The 8575-nt window shown below is 50.6% G+C and overlaps 1 long non-coding RNA gene across 1 annotated transcript; it reads right to left on the bottom strand.

Moving 5' to 3' along the window:
* Positions 1-4985: 4985 nt before the first annotated feature.
* LOC134422301 (uncharacterized) lies at positions 4986-6153 on the bottom strand. Its single transcript, XR_010028773.1, has 3 exons — positions 6083-6153; positions 5338-5420; positions 4986-5030 (listed from the first exon to the last, which is right to left on the bottom strand). It is a non-coding gene; the product is annotated as an uncharacterized LOC134422301 (long non-coding RNA).
* Positions 6154-8575: the final 2422 nt, after the last annotated feature.

Here is an 8575-nt window from a genome sequence, read left to right on the forward strand (position 1 = left end):
AAGCTGAAGCCCAGACTGACAGGACAGGGCAGAGCCAGGGCTCCTGGGGCAGGGCCTGGCGTAGCACGGCACTTGCACCCTCCTGCCTGGTGGGCCAGGCAGAAGGACACCAACCTGAAGGGGACTCGGATCCCCAAGATGAGCATTTCAACAGGGAATTCCCCGCTGTCTCTGCACAGGGGGCACTGGAAATACAAAGCACCAGCGCACAAGGCCTGTCCCTGCAGGGCAAACAGAGGCAGGGTGAGCGAGGCCCTGCTGCTGCTGCTGAGCACCTGCTGTGCCCCGGGGCTGAGGGGAGGGCTCCTACCTGGATGCAGTCCCTGTGGAACCAGGCCCTTTTGCACGTTGGGCACACCAGGGTTGTGAAGGTCTTTCTGTCCTCCACAGGCTCCAGGCAGATGAGGCAAACGGTGTCCGGCTCAGGAGTCGCCTCCACCATCTGCTCTGGACGGTGCTCAGGGCAGAAGGACCTGGAGGAAAATGGATGGGGAAAGTGAGAAATGCTGGATCATTCCCCAGGGGTGGCCATAAAGAGAGATGAGGTACCTGAACGCAATAAGGTATACATTGACACAGCCGCCCTCCTTGGCACAGGGCAGGTGGAACCATCTGTCACAGTCCGGCACACAGCACATGATGGTTGCCCCGCTCTGGCCGCAGACGCAGCAGCGCTGGAAAGAGCCAAGCAGCCGCGTCAGCAGCAGCAGCAGCAGCCTCGAGGCCTCCCCGGGCAGCCGCAGGGCTCCGGGCAGGGCGCTGGACGTGGCCGCTGCTGGCTCCCAGCCCACAGAGCCGCCTGCTGGAGGAGGGAGGCTCCTGTGCCAGGGCTTCTGTGCCACAGCTGCTGGGAGCCAGACTTTGTCCCGGCTGCTGGGCCGGCCTTTCTTTCCTGCTGTCTGGGCTAAGCTCTGGCAAACCTCGCCAGGCACAAAGCTCCCTGCTCTTGTCAGGCTCTCACCTTCTGTGCTGCCCGCCGCACTGCAATTAGCAGATCTCGTGGGAGAAAGTCCATCACTCCAACGTGGCGTTTCTCTTGCCGAAATAGAAGACTGGCAAAGAGCTGCAGGCAAGGGGAGAAGCTGATGAGGAGAGGGTGGCAGGAGCTGCCCATTGCAAAGGTGGAGGGAGCGCCCGGAGCCACTCACCAGGCAGAACACGTGGGCACAGAGCCCACCCTTCTGCAGTTTGTCACCGCACATGTCCGGGTCAGCCTCGGCACGGCGACACAGCATGCAGGCTGCAGGGGACAGAGCCAATGGCATGGGGCACGAGCAGCTCTGCGGGGCTCAGAGCCTGCAGCAGCATCAGCCCCGAGGCTCCTCTGTCCCTGCCTGGCTGATGGGCAGGGCTGGAGGCCTTGCAGAGCAGGGGCCATTGTGGGCACGGCTGTCCCAGGAGCTGCCCCCTGGCCCAGCTGGGCACCACTTGGGCAGGAAGGAGGCTCCCAGCCCCGGCATGGCCGAGCAGCTCCTGCCTCCCCCTGCCTCTGCTCTCATCCCCACGCTGCCTGCTGCCACAAGAGCCCCTGGGCCAGGCTGTTACAGGGCTGCTTTGCCCTCACCTGGCTCCCTGGCACCAGGGCCCTCCTGCTTGCTCTCAGACATGGCGGCTGTCTCTCCCGCGTCGCAGTCCTCGAGGGACGTTGTCGCTGCGAGGTGCAGATACTCTCTTTCTAGGGGAGAAAGAAGGGGGGGGAGTTTGCAGAACAGGCCCAGAACCACGAGGCTCTACTCCCTGCTCAGGCCTGCGTGAGCCCTGCTCCTGTCCGCTTTCTCCTCCCGTCGTCGTGCTGAGGAACACCGCAGTGTCCTGGCTGTTCCTCCGCTGATTCTGGGAAGGGAGAGGCAGGTGAGGCTGCAGCACAGGCCCAGAGCCCCGAGGTGTGGGGCCCCTCTGGTGCCTGGGCAGCCACGTCCCCACCCTACCTTCTCCTCCCGGTGTCAGGTCGCACTGAGGCTCGACCTGATCCCAGCGTCCCCTTTTGTGGCCTTGGTGGCACAGGTCACAATGGCCACTCTGACGTCAGAGCCGTGTACCCAAAATCGGGGCAGCCATGGCCTCAGGTCCCTGGCAACCACTTGTGGCGGCCCCCTCGGGCACCGAGCTTCTGAGATGGGTCCGAGCGTTTGCTCAGGGTGGAAGCACGGCCGGGAATCCGGCAGCAAGTGCAGGGTCAAATGCCAGGCCCAGGGGCAGCCAGCCAGGGTGGCACTGTGGGCAGGGAGGTGCTGTTCAGGCACTGCCACGCCAGGGCTCTGGCCCCGGCCAAGGGCAATCTCTGCTCCTGCCCCTGGCAGGCGGTGGCCCAGAGAGCCCGTGCGGAGTCAGCTGCACTGCAGGGATTCAAACCCTGCTCTAGGTGAACTGATGTTTTCCTCAACACCTGTCTGCAGAAAACTAAGATGAACCTCATTTGATGCTGCTGCTGATCACCCTTGGGTACTGGAGATAAACCTGGACACCACCACAGCTGCCTCCAGACCTCAGTTATCTGGCATCCTATGAACTAACAACTTTCACATTTCATATAAATGGAAAAATTAGTATTAAGCTTCTGAAAAAGGTCATCTTTGATACTGACTCAGTGGAAAGACACAAAATGCACTGAGAATTTTCTGTGTACATTTGACAGGAGAGCTTGCAACTGTCCTCCACTCAAGTCAAATACAGGAGGATGCTTTTCCTACATTATATAAACTTTGCCAGTTTGGTCCGTGCTTTCCTACTAGAAAATACATTGGAAAAATTCAGCAAGAGAAGCACAAACAATTCTTGTCAGTTTTTCTCTTTCGTGTCTTTGCAAACATGCTCCTGGAAATCCAGATCCATGACTTCTAGAACAATCAGTGGCATCTCTGGGAAGCAGGGCAGGGGCTGACAGGCAGGGACACCCTGCAGCTGCCTGATGCTGGGGCAGCAGGAGTTTGTCCATTTTCCTGTCTCCATGGCAGAGCCACCTTGGCTGGGAAACGATCCCTTCACTGCTCTAGGAGGGAGGCACAGCCAGTGCAATGCCAGGGAGTGCCTTTACCCTGGAGGCAGGGAGGAGGCAGAGGGGGAAGTTGGGAAGCTGCACCCGGGGCTCTGCAGGGCTCCCAGCCAGGGCTCGAAGCACAAGGAGCCAGAAGAGCTTGGCCGGACAATCCTGAGCTCTGGACACCTTGTCCTCAGCACCAGGAACCCGTTTGCTTCTCCAGGCCCTGGGCACTGCTCCTGTGCTGCTCATGCAAGTTACACACAGACACAGAGCTACCTGCTCTGTCGCAACCCTCTTCAGCACTGGACAGCACAACACAGTAACATGTTCTCTTCAGTACATGGTCTAATTATTAATAGTCCTGCAAAGACTCTCATTCAAAGCATACACACACAAAAACCCAAGCCCTGGTACAGACCTTGCATCAAGCCCTGGTACAGACCTTGCATGAACATAAAATGCCAGTTGCTGTTCAGAAACACAGGGCAGCATTTTGGCCAATGCTTTCTCCTGCAAGATCTTTCAAAAGATTGCAAAAGTGACTTTGTTTGGCAACTTCTTCAAGGAACAAACAGGAGAGGCTGCTGAGTTTTTAAAGATTTATTGATTTGCTTTCACTTCCCTTTCTTTGGCATCCTTACACTTATCCCTGCATTCCAGAAAATCGTGAAAATCCAAAATAATATCAGGGGAAGTTTCTGAATTCTTTCATATTTCTCTCAAAGACTTTCTTCACATACATACAAGGGACTGGTCGGATAACATACAGAGAAGCAGTGGTTTCCCTCACTGGATATTACAAGACAATGTTATAGACTCCACGTTACTAAAACACTTGTGTTGCCTGGTCATTACAAAGCCTGAAGCTCTTCTAGAGGCTTTTCCCAGTGCAACTTCATTAGGTTCCTCTCTGCTCAACTCTCGAGCCTGTCCAGGTCTCACTGAAGGGCAGCAGAGCCTTGTGGTGCCTCAGGCCCTGCTCCCAGTTCTGTCCCATCAGTAACTGCTGAGGGAGCGCTCCGTCCCTTCTGCCAGGACCCTGGGGAATAAGGCAAACAAGGCTGGACCCAGCACGGCCCCCTGAGATCACAGCTACCTGAGTTTGGAGCTCCCCTGTCCACTTCTCTACCCCACTGTCCCTGAGCTGCCTCAGGGGCCTGTTATGGGAGGCAGGGACAAAGCCTTGCTGAAGTCCCAGCTGACAACAACCACTGCTCTCCCCTCACAAGCCCAACCAGGCACTGCAGCACAGGTGCCTATGGGATTGGTCAAGCATGGTTTCCATTCCTGTTATTCCACAGGCTTAGAGATGGCATCCAAGAGGAGCTGTTCTGTCTCCTTTCTGGGGATGGAGCTGAGGCTGATGGGCCTGCAGTTTCCTGGCTCCTTCTTGGTGCCCTTTTGCAAGACTGCAGTGATGTTGGCTTTCCTCCACTGCTCATGGCTCTCTCCGGGGCTGTCTCCTTCCCTGACCTGCTGGCAGAGCGCCCTGTGCCAGAGGCAGGAGCAGAGATTTCCCTTGGCCCCAAAAGGGAAGGCTGGGCTCAGGCCGAGTGTCAGTGCGACCTGACAACGGGAGGAGAAAGTAGGGCAGGGACGTGGCTGCCCAGCTACCAGAGGGAGCCCCTCGGGGCTCTGGGCCAGGGGCAGTGGCCAGGCTGGGCTTGGCAGAGCCCGTCCGCTCCTGGAGGGCTGTGGGCACTGCTCTGGCCTGGCCTGGCCTGGCCCTGGGCTCCCTTGGCATTCCTGCTTGCCCTTGCCTCCACCAGGGATGGGCTGCAGCTCAATGGCCCCAGCCTGGCCGCACACTCAGGCCTGGAGCCTTCCCGTGGCTCCCCAGGGCACGAGAGCCTCAGCCCCAGCTCCCAAACACGGCCTAACAGGCTTTGCTGATATTGATCCCTGTCAGAGCTTTGAAAGCATTTTCAAAGTAACCTTGCTTGGCAACACTTTCAAGGAACAAATAAGGAAAAGCTTTTGATCTGTTAAAGAAAATTTTTTGTTTTGCTCTCACTTTTCTTTTGGCGTCTTTGTGCTTCTTCCTGCATTCCTGAAAATGATAAATATACAACATAGTATTAGAAGTTTCTGAATTCACTGTATTTCTTAAATACATTCATTACAGTTAAGTAGCTGCTGCTTTAACATACAGAGAAGCAGTGGTTTACCTGACTGGACCACACAGCATGATGTTATGCACACCAAGTAGAGGAGAAATCATTTGTAGTTGGTCATTACAAAGTTTCAAGCACTTCTTGAGGTCCTGACTTAATTTTGCATGCACATTCATACCTGCAATCCCTCCCCATGCTCAGCTTTCACCTAGACTTACCAGGGAACAGATGTTCCATACTCACCTCAAGCAATAATCTACGTCTGTCTTCCCAACATTCTTTTTCTTCACTGAGCTCTTCAGATCTACAGAATAATTTTGGGCCTTCTGCACAACAGAAACGTCCAATTAATAGTCTTAAACACTTGTGATTGTGATGCTGCTTCTAACAATCATGTCCAACACAGCACTAAAATCAGAAATCAATCCTTCTCATCCTTCCTGTTCTCCTGCCCCCACCACACCTTGGCTCCAGCAGAAATGTTCCCTACTGCAGCCTGGTGTGCTAAGAACAATCAAAGGCAGCAGCACTTTCCCTCAACATGCTGCAATCTCAATTGCACTGAAATTGCAGCTCTTGCATTAGAAGCTCAGCACCAACACCCCGCATCTTCCCCCAGAACTGAGACCTGCTGAGGCCTGAGCTCTCCATTTCAACACACCCTGTAAATCCGGCTGGAAGACGCAGTTCACTAAGATACGCTGGCAAGAAACCAAAATGTCTAGGTAACCTGTCAAGTGACTAAGTTTTTGCTAAACTCTAAAGTTCCAGATTCCTATTAGGCAATTATCTGAAAGAAAAGAAAGCCAGAAATTTGCTTGACCTTTATTTTACCAGGACTTTCTCACAGGATTCTACCACAACTTGGATCACAAGTGAGGGTGGCAAATTTTGACTAGAAAACTTGGATAACTAGGCAGCATTTTTTCCTCCTCACTCAATTCCATCAAAAGAAAATACAAAAAGGGGTAAAGAAATTCTGTCATACCTCTAAGGCGTTCATCATCTTTGGAGAAGAAAAAAGCTCTAGCACTTTCTGTGCGTGGTAAAGAAAGAAACCTAGAAAAGGACAAAGGGATTTGAGCATCCTAAATTGTACTATCAAATTCCATGAACACAAGTTAAACCTCTAGTGCTTCAGAGAAATGGCATCCATTGAAAAGCTTTATTCCCTAGGAACCAAATAGAGCTTTTTATTTTAAAAAACCCTCTTTTAAAGAGAAAACTGACTGTGTCTTGGGCTTTTGGCCAAACTCAGTTTGGAGTTGGTCAAACCAAAATGACCCTGTTAGTTTCTTGTGCTCTACTCTTTCTTTCCATATTCACATTCACATCCAATGGGCTGCTGGGAGTTTTGACTCTGTGCAGCATGAACAGTTTTCCAAGACCACTTTCATTGCTCAGAGGTGTGCAATGTCAGTTTCCCATTCCCTGAGTGCTGCTATTAATATTCCCACAGCATCCAACTACTACAGCCATGTAGACAACAAAGACAAATGCAACTTGCATTTCTTGGTCCTGTTCCATTTCTGTCATCTCAGGCTCATCGTCACCCTCAGAACTGCTGTCCTGGAAACGTGGATCCTCTTGCCACGTGGCTTTTACCGGCTTTATTGTCCCAAGCGCGTGAGGCTCTGCAATGACAGCACCAATAGAGAAAAAAAGCTGGCGTTTGTACTTCCAAAAAGATCCAATTCCTCAGGAGGAGAATGCAAAGAGGTGTTAAGTGATTGGATTAGTAAGCATTGACGATAGCCATCACTCTGACTTACAGTATACCCTTGTTGCACTGGCAATGGGATGTTCACATGTTAGACATACATAAGGTTCGATTGTTTATCAAACTGCAAAATTCTCCAGGAGACCATACCGGAAGTCCCACCAGGCATGTTCGAAATGGGTTAGTGACTCCTCCAAGACAAAGTGATGATTGGTTAGTTTGATTAGCAAGTGTCACCCATAAATTTTCTCTTGGTTGACTAAAGTGTGTTATTCCTACTGCTTCACTTGCTACAGCATTGAGCAGTATAACAAGAACAAACCTCATTTTTCTTTCTGCTTGCTTTGTTTTTCCTTTCTTCTCTGTCTTTTCCCTGGTTTGCTAGATTGTCTATTGTAAGACTGAGTCAATTTTTGAATATACTGATCTAATTCCAAATCAGCATCCTTGCTCACAGGTATAGCATGAGGTAAGTTTGAAGGCAAATCAGCTTTACAGCGAGCTGCTATGATGCGTGAGGCTTTATTAATTTCAAATATTCTAAGTATTTCCTGCAACTTCCACCTAAGATATGCTATAACCACTTGTTCTGCACTCTCAAAGAGCTGTAATCCGGTCCGTCCTGGCAGGCCAGTACTTTGTTCAAGAGCTCTAACCCAGATATGATTTCGAATCCACTTTCCAAAACAAGATGTACACCATAAATATCCCAATGACTTCTGTGAATACCAATAAACCTGATTACAATCTGCACAATGCAAAGCTACCCATGCATAGCATTTATCTTTATCCTTTTTGCAAACATAACAAGGAAGCGAATCTAAGTAAGGACCAGTATAAAATTCTGTATCTTCAACCCAATGCAACCAATTCAATGGTGGTGATCGCAAAGCCTCTTCAGCCTCTTTACTATATGAGGCTAACAGCTCAAGGTCTTTCTTTAACACAAGGTGTATCTTATTTCGTAATCGTAGTTCTTGTTCGTTATCTTCTTCAACAACTATATCCTCCTGAGGGTCCCACAACTGTAAAATTGTCCTAATCATAGAAAATTAATTAGCAATCACTGATATCCTTACTCAGATGAGATCGTTCCCTTTTTGTCTTCCTTTTCTTATCTATCTTCAATCTTGCTGCTCCTAATCTTACTGGTCCTGCCACTTGCAAACTCAATTTTTGCAGCTTGTCAATGCAGCAATCTAATGCTCTATCAGGATTCCCTTTGAAGGGTCCTACAATTGAATGCTGTGTTAAAGGTATTAATTTCCTACACCTTATAGAAACTATATGTGATTTACTTTGAACCTTAATTCTATTCACAATACATTGTACCTCCCATCGATAATAAGCAAGAATCTTCTGTTCAGGAGACTCATAAAGATTTAAAGCTATATATGCATTTTGCCCTTTTTGTCTCCTTAATTCATCTTGCCAGCTTTTACCCCACCTGTGCTTGTGTTCACAAGTGTGACACCACAAATCCCGTAATAATGATTGTTCTATCCAAAAAGTCCTATCACAACCCCCACAACGTAGGGCTATCCAGGCAGCACAATGTGAATTGTGACAGTCAAGGCAATGTTCTTTCGCTGGATTTGTTAAGCGAAAAGTTGATAATGAGTCAATGAAACGAATCAACTCCTGGGCCATCTGGTAGTGACGTGTCAGTGCTCTGTCCACCGCTTCCGAGTACCCCTTCAATTGTAACAGTAGCGGTGGTAGTACTAGAAGCAGTTTCTTCCCCAGTCGCTCCCTGTCCTC

This window comes from Melospiza melodia, chromosome 10, assembly GCF_035770615.1.
Source record: "Melospiza melodia melodia isolate bMelMel2 chromosome 10, bMelMel2.pri, whole genome shotgun sequence".
In the NCBI taxonomy this organism is placed as follows: domain Eukaryota; kingdom Metazoa; phylum Chordata; class Aves; order Passeriformes; family Passerellidae; genus Melospiza; species Melospiza melodia.